Below are 20542 nucleotides of genomic sequence, written 5' to 3'. Positions count from 1 at the left end.
TATAACCTTCGACATAATAACAAAACTCCTTGGTACATAATTGGACCCTATTACCTAATGAGGAAACACAGGACGTAATGGTACTGATCCACTATTCGCTTATGTAATCACCTTGAAAATCAACAACACACCCGATTATAAGAAACATAAAAAAGTGTCATGGTGCAAGAAAGTATTCAAAAAAGTCTCGATCTCACCCCATTCCAGCTGTAGAGGGTAACCATATCCGACCAGTTTCTATGGATGTCCGGGAGCCACTGATGGAAACTATATGCCCTGTCGTACCCTCTGCATTTGCTTCCGGGCTAACAAGGGCAGTACCCAAGTATGGCTTTAAATAAATACCCCATAATCCTCTCGATGCATTTCTTTTCTCAGTCCCGAGATGTCCTCAGGGGAATGTTCTTGTTGGGGAAAGAAATTGACACCTAAAGGACATAAGGTCCACGTTACTCCCTATTTCCTGGAGCAGAAAGGTGCCTCAGTATCTCAAAGTGCTTTGTGCCAAAGAATAGAGCAAAAAAAATGAAAAAAGAAATGAAGAGAGAAACCCACAATGGTGGGTATTCTCTTCGGGTAACAGAGTTCTGTTCTCTCCTTGCAAAAAAAGAGATGATGTGCACTTTCCTGATCTAGTTGTTTAAATAGACAGATTTTCCCTCCTGCTGAAGGCATCCTACCTCACTTTTGGGGTGGCGAGGGTTTCAGCTATTAGTTCCAAGGTAACGTTATATACAATGTCACGTTGTCAAAAAATCCCATGTCAATGCTCCTCATTTATAATAGTGTTTTTACACCACCTCTTTATGAGGCATTGTGGTATAGATATAGTTTTCCTCCTTTGTAGGAGATGATACACTCCCGATATCATTTTAGCCTGTTGGACTCCATCTATCCAATGTATGTGACATGGCATCCTGTTTGCTCATGCCACACCCTAGCAACCACCGCATCCTAGAAACCATCACAGCCCGGCATGTTGCGCACACCAGGTCTCTGTAACGTGACGTCCGGGGGTATGACCATAGATAACGCCTCCCAGATGTATATTTTCTTAAGCTGCACCAAGACAACGAAGGTCTCCAGGCAATTGAATGGATTAAACCTCAGCCACGTCACATCAGGGCGGGCAGCAAGACCCTCCGCCTCCTAATCCTACATCATTATAAGACGCATCATAGTAGCTATGGTTACCCTGCGGATTCGCCTGTCGTGATTCTGCAGCGTCATATCAGGGGTTACGTTGAGAGCTCCACTTAGCTCCTATCCCCTACTGGGGTTAAAAATCCCAGTGGAAAGCTCATAGAGACTTGTCCAAAGCGACCTACAGCTGTAATTGCAGCAAAAGGAGGCTCTACAAAGTACTGACTTCAGGGGGGTGAATAGTTATGCACACAGAAGTTTTCAGCTATTTTGTCCTATTTGTTGCTTGCTTCACAATAAAGAGAAAACCAAATGTTCAGAGTTGTAGGTATGTTCTTTACATGAACTGATACACACCCTCAAAAAAAACAGTGAAATTCCAGGTTGTGAGGTAGCAAAACATGAAAAATGCCAAAGGGGGGGTGAATACGTTCGCAAGCCACTGTATATAGTTCCTCATTTATCTGTTGGTTTAACCGAGGTCTGTTTTTGATTTTACAGTTTTGAAGAAGTAGATAATTGTTTGGCTTTCCTCAGAAATAATCATGGCGTTACCGATCTAAAAAGTCATGTGAATAAATAGCTCATGTTTCCAGGGCGGCCTGCAAGAACTGTAGAAGTGACAGAGTACACTGTGGGCTGTGGTCCAATTAGTGACATCACATTACAATTACAGGACACTTCCTCTCCTTTCTTGTGCTAGCTGTTCTCCATTCCTTCCCGAGCTGCAGAGTCTGAAGCGTCTGTTGGTGAGTTGTTCTCTTCTGTTGCAGGCTTTTTATTTTATTTTCGCTGAATGAGCTTTACTTTTTTATTTCTTTCAATATCATGTTGTTTTTTTTTATTCCTGTTTGCAGTACCATTCAGTGGTATAAATGTTTGTGTCTAGTCACTGTGCACGGTTATCATTCTAGTACAGTTTTGTTATCTTATAATCGTATTAATGTAATCATATTAATACTTGTGAATTCTAATGTAAGATTGCGAGAGATCATCATTCGCGTGCCAAGTTTAAAGGGATTGGCAGAAGAATAAAACCATGCAGATAGCAGTTTATGGACATCTATGTTACAAGCCTTTACAATGAACACCAGTATGTAAAACTCTACAGTACATTACATACAGATATCTATTTAGTGTTGGTCCTGAATTTGCATGGATAATTCAATATAAAACTATATTTTTTAGCTTTCTTCTTCACCTGTGAACTATATGCCTTAAGGGTACGGTACCTTCACAATCACTATTTTTGTGTTTTAGTTTATTTTAGTTTGGTTTTACTTGATTGTGACATTTTTTCCAAATTGAATTATGCTGTACGTATGGTCCTCTAATATTTTTTTCTTGTGAAAAAAAAACACTTATATTAACGAGTATTGCATTCCTGGTGATGTTTATGTTGCATTTGTGACATTACAACTCATATGATTGTAAGGCTACGCTCCTACGCTGAGATTTTGTTGAGTTTTTTTAAGCGGCAGAATTTCTGCACCAAAATAATTTAAATTAGGTTACTTGCGTTTTTATTGCATTTTTTTAGCATGCATTTTTATCGTGTTTTTGCCTCTTTTTGGTGTGCCATGCTTTCAAAAAAGCTAATTTTTTTTTTTATAGATCCTGGTATTTGGCATTGACAGAACTGCATTACATGCGTTTTTTATGTGTTTCCGCCGCAGAAACCCACTAAAGACGCATGTGCGTTTTTTCCCTGTGGATTTTCTGCATCTAATGCAAGTCTATGGGGTCTATTCAAGAAAAAGGACAATACACAAACCCATAGAAGTCGATAGGGTGATTCTCTCATGTGTTTTTCTCTGTCCCCTGTCCCTGCCTGTCCCATGCCGGTCTGTATTTTTGGATTAGACTCTGCCGTTCTAATCTACGATAATGAGAAACAGCGGCACACATCTGGCAGCCATGCGTGGGTGACTTGTTTTAATAGATCCGGACTTTTTTGTGGAAGCTAAATTGAACAGCTTCATATGAATGCAGTCATAGAGAAAACTTAGAATCTCATGATCTATGAAACCCATGACATACTGTTAAAAACGCAACAGAAATAAAAAAAAAAAAAACCACACTTTAAAACACATTAATTAAACGCATAAAAAAGCAACCAAAAAATGCTGTCCATTCTGCGTGCTTTTTTGAGCCTAAAAATGCTGTTCAAAGAATATGTGCATGAAGCCATACATTAAATATCTACACAGTCAACATATATTATAGGAATATGCAGCAATAAACTTCTTGTTCCTGAATGATGAAATCGGATCCACCTTTCCTTTAATAAAAAGCTCCGTGGCTGCTCCCACCTTGTAGTTATACGTCAGGGCAGAATATGCAGAAAAATGATATTTAAGAGACTCGATGTATAAGTGACATAATATAACTAAGGACTAGGCGTACTATCTAATGCTCATGTACCGTCATACGGTGCCACTGTGAGACACGTCAGTGCCCATGATATACATGTACAGGAGCGGCTATCTATATGCTGAGTATATTCCATGTGTACAGATTAATGGGAATGTTTACAAGCAACAGTAGCTGTATTTTCCAAAATTAGTTAAAAGTGTTGTCCAGGTTTGGAATGACAGTCTTAAAGGGGTTTTCCCACTAACGAAAGTTAATTTTAATCAATAGATCTTGGAATAATAATAATTTCCACAATTGAATGTATTTAAATAAAATGTTCCTGTGCGGAGATAATCTTATAAATGTGCCCCTGCTGTGTACTGTGTAATGGCTGTGTCTGACCGTGCTGGAACATGGTCTGATCATACCACAGCTCCTGGGCAAAGGAGGCAGCAAAAGAGTATACAGACTAGAGATGAGCGGTGTTCGACTAGAACTGTTCGCCAATCTCAAATTCGAGCTGTTTTGGGCGGTGTTCGAGTTGTTCGACGAACCCGAACGATTTGCAAAAAATTCGGCTGTTCGAGGTTATGTTCGATAACTGTTCGTGCACCAAAAGCGTGTCCTGCATGTCTGGCGCTATTTAGAGCACCAATCATGCAGGGATTGTCTGCCACTCACTGTAATGCCACAGCCATGGTGGTTGTGGCATTACAGTGATTGCCCAAATCGATGGGAACAGTGCCAACAGTGAAACATGAAAAGCCGGCAATTCAGCAGCGGCATACACCTGTACCCGACAATTTAGAACCGAAAGAATAGAGCTTCACACATAGATTAGATAGATATAAACATGTCAGCCACATATATACGAAGTACAGTGAAAGTGCTGCTTACTGTACTTGTCATTTAGCGTAAAGGATTTATCAAAAAAAATAATAGTGTTTTCATGCACCGTCTCTTTAAAAAAGCCGGCCGGCAATTCAGCATCTGTACCCGACAATTTATAACAGACAGAATAGAGCTTCACACATAGATTAGATAGATAGAAACATGTCAGCCACATATATACGAAGTACAGTGACAGTGTTGCTTACTGTACTTGTCATTTAGCGTAAAGGATTTATCAAAAAAAATAATAGTGTTTTCATGCACCGTCTCTTTAAAAAAGCCGGCCGGCAATTCAGCAGCGGTACCCGACAATTTATAACAGACAGAATAGAGCTTCACACATAGATTAGATAGATAGAAACATGTCAGTCACATATATATGAAGTACAGTGATAGTGTTGGTTACTGTACTTGTCATTTAGTATTAAAATAAAGGATTTATTATTAAAAAAATTGGCGTGGGGTTCCCCTTAATTTTAGGCTCTAGCGGAGGTTAAGCAGACGGCTGGGGCAGATGTTTGAAGCCTGGGAAGGGGGTAATACCCACGGAGCTTCCCAGGCTACTAATATCAGCCCCCAGCTGAATACATAGCCTTTACTAGCTATTAAAATGGGGGACCCCCCAAAAAAAATGACGTGGGGTCCCCCCTAATTTAATAGCTAGCAAAGGCTAGGCAGACAGCTGGGGGCTGATATTAATAGCCCAGGAAGGGAGCCATGAATATTGGCCCCCTCCCAGGCTAGAAACACCAGCCGTCAGCCGCCCCAGAAATGGCGCATTCATAGGATGCGCCAATTCTGGCACTTAGCCTCGCTCTTCCACGCTGCCCTGGTGCGGTGGCAGGGGGTAATAGGGTTGGGGTTGATGTCAGCTTATAATGCCAGCTGACATCAAGCCCAGGTTAGTAATGGAGAGGCGTCTATAAGACACCCCCATTACTAACCCCATAGTCAAAGTTAAAAAAAACACAAACACCCAGAATAAAGTCCTTTAATTGAAATAAAGACACAATCCTTTATTGTTCTAAATTAAACCATACTTACCGTCACGCCCATTCCAGCTGAAGCCAACGATCTCCTGCAATAAAAGAAAAATAATAAAGCAACCTCATCCTTACCTTTCCATGGTTCCCACGACAGCTTCAGCTCTGCTACATCGAGATGACAGGCTGGACCGCAGCAGAACGCTGCCATCCAGCCTCTCATCCCGCAGACACTGAGAAGCGCAGGCTTGCTTGCGCTGCTCAGCGTCTCTCTGTGACGACATCCAGATGAGCCGAGTTCATGTCCAATGAACTCGGCTCACCTCATGCACGTCACTGACAGCGTGGGAAAATTCTCACGCTGAAGCGGTGAGTGCAGGAGAATTCTCCCACGCTGTCAGTGACGTGCATAAGGTGAGCTCATGTCCAATGAACTCAGCTCACCTCCTGCACGTCACTGACAGCGTGGGAGAATTCTCCTGCACTCAGCGCTTCAGCGTGAGAATTCTCCCACGCTGAAGCGCTGAGTGCAGGAGAATTTTCCCACGCTGTCAGTGACGTGCATAAGGTGAGCTCATGTCCAATGAACTCAGCTCACCTCCTGCACGTCACTGACAGCGTGGGAGAATTCTCCTGCACTCAGCACTTCAGTGTGAGAATTCTCCCACGCTGTCAGTGACGTGCATGAGGTGAGCCGAGTTCATTGGACATTAACTCGGCTCATCTGGATGCCCTCACAGAGAGACACTGTGGAGCGCAAGCAAGCCTGCGCTTCTCAGTGTCTGCGGGATGACAGGCTGGATGGCAGCGTTCTGCTGCGGTCCAGCCTGTCATCTCGATGTAGCAGAGCTGAAGCTGTCATGGGAACCATGGAAAGGTAAGGATGATGTTGCTTTATTATTTTTCTTTTATTTCAGGAGATCGTTGGCTTCAGCTGGAATGGGCGTGATGGTAAGTATGGTTTAATTTAGAACAATAAAGAATTGTGTGTTTATTTCAATTAAAGGACTTTTTTCTGGGTGTTGTGTTTTTTTTAAATACTTTACTAGAAATTCATGGTGGTCATGTCTAATATTGGCGTGACCCCATGAATTTCGGGCTTAGGGCCAGCTGATAATGCCAAGCTGGCCCTAACCCCTTTATTACCCAGTGAGCCACCGCATCAGGGCCCTGCATGAGTTGGGTACAGCGCCAGAAGATGGCGCTTCTATGAACGCGCCATTTTCCGGGGTGGCTGCGGACTGCAATTTGCAGCGGGGGTGGCCCAGAAAGCTTGGGCCTCCCTGCGCTGCGGATTCCAGCCCCCAGCTGCCTAGTTGTACCTGGCTGGACACAAAAACAGGGCGAAGCCCCACGTCAATTTTCTTTAAATTATTTCATGAAATAATTAAGAAAAAAAGGGCTTCCCTATATTGTTGTGTCCGGCCAGGTACAAATAGGCAGCTGGTGGTTGGGGGCAGCCCGTTCCTGCCTGCTGTACCTGGCTGGACACAAATATAGTGCGAAGCCCCACGTCAATTTTTTTTAAATTATTTCATGAATTTCCTGAAATAATTTAAAAAAATTGAAGTGGGGCTTCGCACTATATTTGTGTCCAGCCAGGTACAGCAGGCAGGAACGGGCTGCCCCCAACCACCAGCTGCCTATTTGTACCTGGCCGGACACAACAATATAGGGAAGGCCTTTTTTCTTAATTATTTCATGAATTTCATGAAATAATTAAAAAAAAAGTATGTGGGGCTTCGCCCTATTTTTGTGTCCAGCCAGGTACAACTAGGCAGCTGGGGGCTGGAATCTGCAGCGCAGGGAGGCCCAAGCTTTCTGGGCCCCCCCCCGCTACAAATTGCAGTCCGCAGCCACCCCGGAAAATGGCGCGTTCATAGAAGCGCCATCTTCTGGCGCTGTACCCAACTCATCCAGGGCCCTGGTGCCGTGGCTCACTGGGTAATAAAGGGGTTAGGGCCAGCTTGGTATTATCAGCTGGCCCCAAGCCCAAAATTCATGGGGTCACGCCAGTATTAGACATGACCGCCATGAATTTCTAGTAAAGTATTTAAAAAAAACACAACACCCAGAATAAAGTCCTTTAATTGAAATAAAGACACAATTCTTTATTGTTCTAAATTAAACCATACTTACCATCACACCCATTCCAGCTGAAGCCAACGATCTCCTGCAATAAAAGAAAAATAATAAACCAACCTCATCCTTACCTTTCCATGGTTCCCACGACAGCTTCAGCTCTGCTACATCGAGATGACTGGCTGGACCGCAGCAGAACGCTGCCATCCAGTCTGTCATCCCGCAGACACTGAGAAGCGCAGGCATGCTTGCGCTCCTCACTGTCTCGCTGTGACGGCATCCAGATGAGCCGAGGTCATGTCCAATGAACTCGGCTCACCTCATGCACGTCACTGACAGCGTGGGAAAATTCTCACGCTGAAGTGCTGAGTGCAGGAGAATTCTCCCACGCTGTCAGTGATGTGCATGAGGTGAGCTCATGTCCAATGAACTCAGCTCACCTCCTGCACGTCACTGACAGCGTGGGAAAATTCTCCTGCAATCAGCGCTTCAGCGTGAGAATTTTCCCACGCTGTCAGTGACGTGCATGAGGTGAGCCGAGTTCATTGGACATGAACTCGGCTCATCTGGATGTCGTCACAGAGAGACGCTGAGCAGCGCAAGCAAGCCTGCGCTTCTCAGTGTCTGCGGGATGACAGGCTGGATGGCAGCGTTCTGCTGCGGTCCAGCCTGTTATCTCGATGTAGCAGAGCTGAAGCTGTCGTGGGAACCATGGAAAGGTAAGGATGAGGTTGCTTTATTATTTTTCTTTTATTGCAGGAGATCGTTGGCTTCAGCTGGAATGGGCGTGATGGTAAGTATGGTTTAATTTAGAACAATAAAGAATTGTGTCTTTATTTCAATTAAAGGACTTTATTCTGGGTGTTTGTGTTTTTTTTAACTTTGACTATGGGGTTAGTAATGGGGGTGTCTTATAGACGCCTCTCCATTACTAACCTGGGCTTGATGTCAGCTGGCATTATAAGCTGACATCAACCCCAACCCTATTACCCCCTGCCACCGCACCAGGGCAGCGTGGAAGAGCGAGGCTAAGTGCCAGAATTGGCGCATCCTATGAATGCGCCATTTCTGGGGCGGCTGACGGCTGGTGTTTCTAGCCTGGGAGGGGGCCAATATTCATGGCTCCCTTCCTGGGCTATTAATATCAGCCCCCAGCTGTCTGCCTAGCCTTTGCTAGCTATTAAATTAGGGGGGACCCCACGTCATTTTTTTTGGGGGGTCCCCCATTTTAATAGCTAGTAAAGGCTATGTATTCAGCTGGGGGCTCATATTAGTAGCCTGGGAAGCTCCGTGGGTATTACCCCCTTCCCAGGCTTCAAACATCTGCCCCAGCCATCTGCTTAACCTCCGCTAGAGCCTAAAATTAAGGGGAACCCCACGCCAATTTTTTTAATAATAAATCCTTTATTTTAATACTAAATGACAAGTACAGTAACCAACACTATCACTGTACTTCATATATATGTGACTGACATGTTTCTATCTATCTAATCTATGTGTGATGCTCTATCTTTCTGTTCTAAATTGTCGGGTACCGCTGCTGAATTGCCGGCCGGCTTTTTTAAAGAGACAGTGCATGAAAACACTATTATTTTTTTAAATAAATCCTTTACACTAAATGACAAGTACAGTAAGCAACACTATCACTGTACTTATTATATATGTGACTGACATGTTTCTATCTATCTAATCTATGTGTGAAGCTCTATTCTTTCTGTTCTAAATTGTCGGGTACAGATGCTGAATTGCCGGCCGGCTTTTTTAAAGAGACGGTGCATGAAAACACTAATATTTTTTTTAATAAATCCTTTACACTAAATGACAAGTGCAGTAACCAACACTGTCACTGTGCTTCTTATATGTGTGACTGACATGTTTCTATCTATCTAATCTATGTGTGATGCTCTATTCCTTCTTGTCTAAATTGTCGGGTACCGGTGTATGCCGCTGCTGAATTTGCCGGCCGGCTTTTTTAAAGAGAGTGTCTTCTGAGCAGTTTGTCAGCTTTTGGACACCTTTGCAGGTGTTTTCTATGTGTTTATATGTGTTTTTGTTTGCCTGCCATTGGTTTTAACGGTGTTCGACGGTGTTCTAAGGTGTTCGACGAACAGTTCGACGAACAGTTCCTCGAACATCCCGGTGTTCGACGAACCGAACCGAACCCGAACACTACGGGGGTGGCTCAACACTAATACAGACATTGCAGCAGGGGATCTCAGCTGATTGTTTCTTTGAAGTAAAACATTGTTTATAAACAGGCAGTGAAATGTTTTAGCTCACAGAAAGAATCAGCTGTGATCTCCTGCTGTAATGTCTGTATACTCTTTTGCATCCTTCCCTGCCCAGGAGATGTGGTATGATCAGACCATGTTCCTGTACGGTCAGACACAGCCATTACACAGTACACAGCAGGGGCACATTTATAAGATTATCTCAGAACAGGAACATTTTATTTAAACACATCCAATTGTGGAAATTATTATTATTCCAAGATCTCTTGGTTAAAATGAACTTTCATTCTTGGGAGAACCCCTTTAAGTCACTGCATGTCACTCCATGTGACTCCTGAATCCTTACATCGTGCACTTCGTGATGGCAGACTTTCATCCCAAACCGAGACAATTACACAGGTTGTTACAAAGTGATTAATGATTACCTATTTCTATTATTACTTGTCTTTTTATTAAGAAAAAATAAATAAAAGGATCCAACAAGAGCGGATAAATACTATTATCCCTGCAGCTTTATTTTGCAGCCCAGCAGCTGTGATGGGACAGGTCAGGCAGTTGTGCGACTGATCTACAGAAATCATACAAGGATTTAAGTATTAGCGCTCGTGCAGACAGCCATATTTTCGGTCCGCATGTGATGCAACAAAACATCGGATCGCACTCGGACCAATGTTATTCTGAGTTCATGCACATGTTCGATTTTTTTCCTCGGACCGGACAAAAATTGCACCATGCCCAAATTTGATCTGATTATCAGATTGCACTGGGACATGCAAAGCAATGAGTCAGTGGAAACATCGGACTGCACTCGGATGACATCTGAGTGCAGTCCGATTATCATGGCCTGACAGTATGGAGAAAACAGAGACTTTTTTTTTTTCTCATCCGAGAGAATTGGATCACACTCTGATCTCAGGTGAGAGAATATACAGTCGTGTGATGCTAGTCTTACTCTGTAAAGAAGGGGCAGCCAGCAAAGGATATATTCTGACATTCTTGGAAGAACCGCATGTCTCTTTTAATGTTTTTCTACTATAGCAAAAAGCACAAATCTGCTGTAATTAGAAATAAAATCATGTGCGTTTTTGTCATAATGGAAGTTTTACTGTACAGGGATCCCAAAATGATTTTGCCTTTAAGAACCCACTTGTTCTCTTTACCATCACATCATTTCACTTTCAAGCACCAAAAACTGTTAATAATTGTAAATATTTTACATCAAAAAGTATATCTTCATGTATGAACTAAGATGAAGATTTTGGTTATTTGTTTTTAAATTGAACCAGTCGGGTCCCCACTGATATGGATGCGGATTTGTGTATTGCTTTATGCTGCACACTTAACGCTCATATTTTGTGAAAATTAACTTTTAGGTCATGTGCCCACACAATGAGTTTTTAACACTGAGTATTTTCACTGTGTCTTATGACAGTTCCAGCAAAGTGGATGGGAATTATAGAAATTTTACTTCCTTTTTACTCAGCATAAACTGACCTGCGGTGCGTGTTTCAAATTTGCAACACATCAATTTCTCTTGCAGGTACGCTGAACTTTATGTGCGGAATTTCCCCATAGACTTGCATTAGATGCAGAAAATTTACAGGTAAAAAATGCACTTGCGTTTTTAGAGTGGAAATGCATAAAAAATGCTTGTAATCCGCACATAACTGTATTAGTAATGTTTTGGCAAAGCCGAATACCAGGAAGTTTCAAAAGCAAAGGAGTTTTGTTTAAAAAAATGACATACCAACAAGAGACAAAATCTGCAGTGTCAAAAATGCAATACAAAATGCGTGTAAAAAAACGCACTCAAAAACACAATGAAAAAATGCAAGTAGCCTAATTTATTTACTAGGTGTAGAAAATCTGCAACATCAAAAACTCACCAAAAGCTCATCGTTGGGGCAAGTAGCTGTCACAGTTTCTACATTGACTGTGGCCAAGGATTGCTGTGAGTGACAGCTCAGCCGCCCTATGGTATCTGGAGTGTGCTGGACTGTCAGTTTTGTGAGTGATAGTCCAATCATCCAATCTAATCCTGGGGCGTGCTGGTGAGTTGTCAACATTTTGATTGACAGCCCTGCTGCTAAATCTGGTTTAGCCTGCTGGCGTTTCCTTGGGTGCCTTCCATTCTTAATCATTTGCAAGGTATTTAGCTGGCTTGCAGCTAGTAGTCTGTGTCAGTTGTAGCTGTGCTTAACTTAGGTGTGTTTGCTTAGTCCTGTGTCTCTTTCCTCAGACCTTGTTGCTGGACCTAAGATTTGTCATGACTATTCTTGTAGCTTATCCCTCCTGCTCTTGATTTCAGGTCTCTGACTATTCATTTGTTTTACTTCCTTGTCTTGACATACCCTTCTGGCATTTGACCCTGGACTGTTTTCTGACCACGCATTTGATTTACCGTTCCAGACTGCGAGCCCTCCTGGTATCTGACTTTCGACCTCTTGACTACCCTTTCTCACAGTTTGCCTGTGAGTAGTGACTCAGCATCACAGTAGCCTTATTCTGCAGCTCTGGATATGCAAATAAGGCAGGACTAGTCCAAAGGATTGTGTCTTTCTGCAAGACTAGCCTTCCTTGGATCCTCTAATAACCACCCCCCACTGTCATGATTGACAGCTTGCATAAATACTTATCATAGTAAAACTGTTGAAAATCTCTGTCAATTTGAGGCTGGACTAGTATAAAGACTAGTCCTTTCTTAATCTGAAGCTGCAGAATAAAATTACATTTTTACAAGATAGGAATATTAGTGTAAATACCTTATTAGAAAAGACAAACCCGCATCCATAATGCTGTAGGATGGGTTTGGAACAGTCATAGACCTGACTAAGTTTCCTTTAAGACTTATGTTGGTGTAGGGGTCAGCCCTACCGGATATTGATTGACACAGTGGCTTTAAGAGACCATGCTCCCCTCTGGGTTTTCTGCTTATGGATTAGCCCCCCCCCCCCCTCGTGCTTCTTGGTGTGTTCTGAGAGAGGGAGATGAACCAGGAAGCAGGGAGGGGAGCATTGTCTCTTAAAGCAACAGTGTCAATCAATGTTCAGTAGGGCTCACCCCCTACATTAGTGTGTTTTTAAAAATCCGTAACTATTGTGCTCAGGGCCAGTTAAGTACAGGGCACGTTTCCATGGCTGTTGACCTTATGTGAAATCCATTGCGAAATATCTAAAGGTTGACCCTAATATCTCTGCCTCAGATTTTCAGGATGCAGAATTATCTGTGTGGCTACCAGCCATGGTCTTCGGGAGGAAGTGACAGTGTCAATAAGTGACATGTTACTTTCTAAATCAGTTTTCATATCTGCAGTGGAAAAATCCCCGGCTCTATGAACAACACCACAGTTAGTGGTCAGTTTGTGAGTGGTTTTCACAAAACACATGTCAAAATTTGTGTTACAAATCACTTTTAACAGTTAAAACCTACTTTATTCAGCAATTTATCATTAAACATGTAGATTGGCATGTGTGCTGGGCATGTGAGAATAGGTAAAATACTCTACTATAAGGGTTTTATAGTTCCGTTTACTATATATTAAGGAGGATAAAGAATTCCATTCCTGTTCCACCAACAAACTTGTCATGATGTGAAGTATTGTGAAATATTAGCTTCCTTGTGCTCATTAAAAATATATTAGCTTATGTACCTCTTCCCGAATCAAACATGTAGGTAGTAATGTTTTACGTGCTGGAGCTTGGCGGGCCGTTTTATGGTTGTTACTACAGTACGTCTAATCGTGAAATGTTAGGACAGGAAGAACATGATGGCATAATGAATTTTCTATTTACATACATTATGCTCAAATCCTGAATCACAGAACTCCATATTTCCCCCCCCCAGAAAATATGGAAATGGGAAAAATGTTATCTGAAACTAGCCCAATATATAATATAGCCATCAGTACAGCTAAAAGGCTTTTTTGTTTTCAGCCCTACATGCAGCAAGGTGGACGCATTTTGGTTTAAGTTTCCCAATTAACAATCCAAACAACAAAGTTCCTACTGGCAAGCAAAGAATCATCTTTTTTTTGCACTTTAGGGGTTCTGAATGTTTTAAAAGTCAATATCCCCGACTCACTAAAGTGACCAAAAGAAGACTGTCGAAAAAACATTTTGAAAAGTCGCAAACTATTTGGGCAATGCAAAGTTACACAAAAATTTTAAACTTTTCATGACAGTTTGGGTCTTCTCCAACAAAATGGACAGAGATGTCGAGGTGCCAGGGTGGGACTGTGCATAGCTACGCCCACCCTTCAAATTCATAAGTTTATGTTAGTCCTTATGCCAAAAATGTTACTCCAATCATTGACTGGAGTAACAGTTCTGGTGAGGCGCACACCATGGATAAAATGTGCCAAATTTGGTGCATCTTATTGCTGCATTAAGACTTGTTTACACAACCCCAGTGTTAATGAATCCAGCCAAATTCTATGGGTTTGTTAAAGTCCCATACACACTTAATAGAGCAGAGGAATGCATGTTTAACTTCCAGTGCATAAAGGAAGAACTCCATCGAAAACTGCATTGACGTTTTTCCATGTATGAGAACATTTAGTCCTTTTTAAGTAAAAAGGACTGAGTTGTAATATCAGCCGATTAATGTAATGCGAGGCAAAAATTTTGTGACTTTTGTTCAGTTGGGGGTTAGAAGGAGCATGGTGACCCCTTGCGACGGCAATCCTTACGCCACAAATCTTACTCCAGTCATTTGTGACGAAGCCCACACAGAAGTGCGCGCCACTTTGCGCCTCTTAATGAATCAGGCACCTCTGACTCCACTCCACCCTCTTCGTCAAGACCGGCCCGAAAAATGCCAGTCTTGATGAATCGTGCCCAAAGAATCTGCAAACTTTCATGATAAAAGTGATATTCACCAATTATTCTCAAGAAATATATCAAACTGCCGGGAATTAACAATACTAATCATGAATGACGCAAATGTGATCATGTAGAAATTCAGGGATGTATGATATATTTATACACATTCCCAGCTTACCTGGTTTATGTGATGATGAGTAAACTTCAACATGACAAACCACCACCATGAATATTATCGATAGTCTTCTTTAGACAATGCTTTCTGACATGCATTGCTATTATAAAAGTGTAGGGTTGTCACCTATACAGCACCCCTTTAGTGGAGAGATACTATAAAGAGCAGCTGCCCCATGGATAAGCCATTTATTTCAAGCGCTCTGTGCCTAGGAAGTCACAATTGATGATGCTCAGCAAATTTGAGTATTTTTTTTTTATTTTATTTTCACAAGCCAAATATAAACTACTGACTACAACAGGAGGCACAATCTGTAAGGAGACAACATTTTTTGTCAAATTTATTAAGACAAAAATATAAAAATGGTGCAAAGATATGCCTGCTCGTGCCTTCTAATAAATGTGCTTGGCGTAGAATAGTGTGCTATCCTAGTCTCCATTAATGTGAACCACTGTGTCCTTTCAATAAATGCAGTGATACAAAACTATATTATGTATCTCTTATGCTTATCTTACACTCATGAAAAATCCCAAAGTATTTGCCTTCCCTGGGTCCAGTGCCAGCTCTCCACCACTGCTCCTCCTCTACAGCAGCACACATCACTTCTGCAGCCAATCACAGAGGGCGCTTAGTACACACCACCACTGCAGCCAATCACTGAGCTATCAATATGCCATCACCGCTGCAGCTAATCACTGAGCTATCAGCATGACATCACCGCTGCTGGTAAAAGTCTGAGACAAGAGCCTGTAGTGGAGAGCCAGCGTTGGACTCTAAGGGGTGTGGGGTAACTAAAATCTTTTTGGGACTACTTTTTTTGAAAATGGAAAACTCTTTCAAGCATGGGTTGGTCATATCCTCCATCACAATGATTGGTTTGTATCACTTGCAGGATTCCTCTATATTGGTAGAGCAGCTAAGTAGACAATCAGAAGGCCAATGAGACATGCTGCCCTTATCTGATACTTACCAGTCAAAAGACCAAGAGAAAACCTCCTGAAACTTACAGGAAACTTGCTCTTTCAGAATGTTTTTTTTCCTAATGGAGTATCAGAATACTGGCATTCATTTTCTGTTTTGTAAGTTGGGAATAGGGTGCGGCAGGGATGGAAGACGGCCAAAGAATGCTGTGACCATTATTTGCATGAAATGTTCAAGCTCAAATCTCCCGAGCAGCTGCTGCAAATCTTGTCAAGTGTACAAAGTATTTTCTGCAAGGGACGATACGTGATGAGATGTACCAGTGCTGGTGCAGCTCTCTGTTCCATGGTGAGGGCCTCCTAATATCACAAAAAGGCATCCATAACCACTATGACTGGTTTCAGGCAAATAAAATCAAATTGGTGTCTAATATTCAAACCTACAATTCAATTTAAGATGTAATCTTCTCTGTTTTAGCGGTGTGATGAGCCCTGCAACATGTATTATGTTTTAATATAACCATACTTACCTGCCAGGGCGGACATATCATTGGTGCATCCTAAGCAGTCGCACAGGGGCCCGAAAGCTAAGGGGGCCACATCTACCTTTCAAAGTAGGCAGAATTGTGCATTATGATGAGATATTGGGCTGCAAAGGGTCCATATATTGTTCTTGCACAGAGGCCTCTCTTGCCTGTGTCCGCCAGTGCTTACCTGTAAAATGATCTGCAGTAGTTTGAAATGATTAAAAATAGCAATACCCCCTCCCAACCCAAATAGATGTTCAAAATACAACTTATTCCATCCCATTGTATCCTCACAGCACCGTTCTCCCTTAGAGAAATAGCATTTTTAAGTCATATACTAATAAAGGTGGAAGTACATTGGGGTGTGGCGGTGCACTTCCATTGTCTCAGCTCCACAATCCACTCTCTGCCTAACTTCGCCCTTTGATAATTGATTGACAGTTAGGATATGTTCACACAATGTTTTTTCAGGTGGGCAAAAACTGCATCAGGAAATAACGCCTTTTTTTTACCCCGAAACATTTATTTTTTAGCCTTTTCTAGCTGTTTTTTTTACTTTTTTTGGGCGCTTTTCAGGCATTTTTCAACTCTGCTAAGCAATGATTGAAACATTATCCTTTTTTGTGGTGCAAATGTTAAACGCTCTAAAAAGGCACCAAGGCGTCTTCTGTGTGTTGTTTTTTAAGCCTTCCCATTGACTTGTATTGTAAAAAATGGCACGGCTCCGTAGTGGAAAACGGCTAAAGAATTTTCCACTCATTTCTTTTAACCGCTTGGAATTTTTGGAGGCCTGAAGCAGGTTTTAATGATTTTTTTGCACAAAAGCCTTAACTGCAAAGTGGTTTTACATAGAAATTAATAGGGAGAATCTTTCAAAAATTTTCTAAGCACTTTTTCAGGAAACTCGCTCAAAGAAACGCCTTAAAAAAACCATTGTGTGAACATGCTCTGAATTAGCACTGCTGCATAATGAGTGGACGCTCCATATAAACAGGGGGCATGGGACCTTGTTCTCATGAGACCCATATGATGAGGATCAGATGCCACACAAGCAGGAGTATGATCATATATCAGCACGTGAGCTTGACTTACAGAGGCAATTTAGATAGAGACTGTACATTAGTAAGTGAAATAAGTTAAAAATTTGCAGTTTTTAAAAATTGTAAAACCCCATTAATTGTTGAATTATCTGTAATTTATGTTATTTATATTATGCTGAGAAGCAGAAGAGTAACCCTCTCGCTGCCTTCCCCATGCAATTATGGGAGCTTATAGGGTTTTTGGACTTTTAAAATAGTTTAATTGCTTAAATAAAAATTACCCTAAGCAGTCTTGTATTTTTCTGTTACTATTTTTTTTAGTCCCCAGGTTTCCAAGGGTTAAAAATAACAAACAGAGATTTGCTCATCGGCTCCTGTCTCCACCACTGCTCCCGGTAATTGTTTACTGGCTGCAGCGGTAATGTGTATTTGTGACATCACTGCTGCAACCTGTATACAATTACCGGGAGCAGAGGAGAGGTAGAGACCAAGGGTGGTGAGAAAATCCATGGAAACTTAAACAATAAAAAATGTATCATCGGAAAACCTTAAATATCCTCCTGTTCTGTGGGTACAGCTCCAATGCACAATATTATTTTGCTGGTATGTGTATGCTTTTCTTTCTGCCACTTTTTTGGTAACCTACAGAACAAAAATATGAGAACCAAAAGAAGAACACCGAACATAAGGTCAAAAAGACATCAGGGACATAGATAAATGAAATAAAATACCTTTATTAAACAATTGTTGGTACAGCTGATATGATAGCACTGTGAGGAGAGCTGCAGATGTTTTTTGTAATGAGACAACGCTCAGCTCTGCGGTACTGTGTTAGTTCTAATCACACTCAACTCTACAGTGAAATCAAGAGAGCAAAGTGTCAGCAAATACATATCTCACACTGGCAAAGCCCCTTTTAATTTAAAATAAGCTCAGGAGGCAGAGTCTCAGGGAGACCAGTGTCCACCCTATATACCTTAACAGCTCATTTGCGTTTTAATAAAAACTTGGATTTTTCTGGAATAAGACATTTGATTGCAGATTTCAAGGTATCATTTAATTCTACCTAACATGACCTTTATGCCCATATAGGAGGGTGGATCCCACTGTCAGATTCCCTTAAGAGAAAAAAAAGCAACATTTTTGTGGCTTTTTGTTTATAGTTATTTTAATTATGTCTTTGGAGGATGAAAAAAACATTTTGGCCAGATGGCTGTTTTGAATTATAAAATATACTACCTACAATGTGGCTTATTTATGTATACTGTGTAATCCTTAGACAGTACAAATTTAGATTAGACAGTAGAGATGGCGCAAATAGATTCGCAGGACTCGATCTGCGACTTCGTCAGTAATCTATGGCTGCTGGATGGGAGCAAGGCGAACCGCCTCCTACCCGAGGTCATCACGACTCCTTTTTTGATTAGCCAGCCTGGCACAATGTCATCATTGCGGCATGACGCACATGTGACGCCACATCAGGCCAGCTAATCGAAAGAAAAGCTGTGGGTTTTGCATGTAGAAGGTAGTGTGCTAGGCTACCTCCAGCAACCATAGATAACTGATGTGGCATTTGGATTGGGTCCTTCGAATCGATTTGCACCATCTCTACTAGATAATTATAAAATGTGCCAAATTTATCAGCGTTTTAGGCTATTTGATAAATCTGACTGTCTAGTGTGAGTTTACGCCACCAATTAGTTGGCTTACTTTTCGTCAGAAGTTTACATTAAACTTGGCACATGTCACACATTACACCATTCCTCTTCCTGACAAACCATACCCCTTCCCAGTCAGGCCATACTCCCTTATATGTTACTGTGACACCCCAGGGGTCTGGTTGCCACAGTGATAGAGATATTACGTCTGAGAGCAGGTGGGAGGTCCTTTGGTCAGGGATCCTGTGCATGCCACACCTCCTGCCCAGTCTTGGGAGGGGAAGGACTTCCCCTATATAAACCCAGGGCTGAGGCAGAGTGAGTGAGAAAGAAGACAGAACAAGAGTAGAGAAGAGAAGCAGCATAGCAAGAAACATCAGGAGCTCTGTGGGAGCAGTGTTACAACGAGTCAGGGGCTGGCAGCTACAGAGCTCGCCCTGACTGAGAAGATTTCTTACCGGACCCGGAGTCCGAGGCTGTGGGGACTAACTCCTACCCAGCAGCAGAAACCGTCCGGCAGAGGATTTCAGGTCCTCTGGCCCAGAAGCCCGAAGGCACGGTCACACGCGTGGGACCAGCACCGCCATCGTGGAGCGGAAGCCATTAGAAGGCCCCGAGTCACCGGCCATACGGGTGAGCACCACACGGTACACTCAGGGACGTGGGCTACTTATTCCCGCCTCTAGCAAGGTAGCCAGAAGAGTACAGTTAGTTGGGAAGGCCTACAACTCCGCCTGGCCAGGGGAGATCCCATCTGCTCAAGGACTGACCAGGCCCCTATCACTAGCAAGTACTCCGGGAGGGTCTATCTTTGTCACCAGTAAAGACCCTGAACTACACCGCACCGTCTCTGAGTGGTTCCTGCTACCCCCATCATCCACGTCGGCTGCCCTGAGGCCATACCCCTCCCGTTGGGGGTTATACCATCCACGCTGCACCATCCTTCCACCGGCCTCAGCGGTCTGCCCTGCAGCGGCAGCTCCATAGCTGCATTCAACGGGTGGCGTAGTCACCAACCATCTACTGCTAGTACATCGCCGCTCAGTTTGACTCCCTGGGCGCGGACCGGGTCGCCGCCACGAGACTACAACCCTCAAGAGATCCGGCTCCGGGTAAGCTCCCGCGTGCGCAACGCAGCGCGACACAGGCCCAGGGGCGCGTCAACTTTGGCGTAGTCGGCAGGATTTCGTGCCCGCAACCACCGGGTACTGCGTGCCTGAAAAGCAAAGACTGTTCAAACTTACCAGTGGTGAAGATTCCCGCTATCCGTGGAGGTTTCCCGCCATCCGGCGCCATCTTCTACCTTCTTCCCGCCATCCGCGAAGTTTTCCCGCCATCCGGCGCCATCTTCGACCTTCTTCCCGCCATCCTTGGAGTTTTCCCGCCATTGGACGCCATCTTGAGGACGCCGCGCGGGAAGAAGAGGGGCGTGGACTCCGAAAGCGCGCGAGAACTGAAGCCCCGCCTCACGTCCGGACGTTGCGTAAGGTCCTGGAAGGAGCCCAGCAGACGCCGACGTCACCGGAGCGCGACGGAAGGTCCTCAACCCTGACGATCCACTGCGGAGCCGCGGCCTACGGAACAGGATCATCGCAAGGTAGGCCATGGTCCACTAGGGGGGAGGAAGATGTCGGATACGGAGGAGAGCTTCACTGCCTCAACCCCCGCCAGCGCCACCGCTGCTGCAGTTATGCCCTTCACCATGCCCTATATCCCG

At 43.1% G+C, this 20542-nt stretch overlaps 1 protein-coding gene across 2 annotated transcripts in view; it reads left to right on the top strand.

The window, feature by feature from the left end:
• The first annotated feature begins 1616 nt into the window (after window positions 1-1616).
• The window catches only part of LOC141162070 (lipopolysaccharide-induced tumor necrosis factor-alpha factor homolog), a 71612-nt gene continuing 52686 nt past the window's right edge, over window positions 1617-20542 (top strand). The window contains exons 1-2 of one of the 2 annotated variants that reach the window (XM_073647758.1): window positions 1617-1892; window positions 11226-11288. The gene's annotated coding sequence lies outside the window, so the exon portion shown is untranslated. The remainder of the gene's footprint in view (window positions 1893-11225; window positions 11289-20542) is intronic. The other variant, XM_073647757.1, reaches the window with a different exon arrangement.

Source organism: Phyllobates terribilis, unplaced genomic scaffold, assembly GCF_046119375.1.
Source record: "Phyllobates terribilis strain yellow unplaced genomic scaffold, ASM4611937v1 Scaffold_9__5_contigs__length_417890890, whole genome shotgun sequence".
Taxonomy (NCBI): domain Eukaryota; kingdom Metazoa; phylum Chordata; class Amphibia; order Anura; family Dendrobatidae; genus Phyllobates; species Phyllobates terribilis.
Note: the sequence above shows the minus strand (reverse complement) of the source record. Positions and strands in the feature narration are given on the sequence as shown.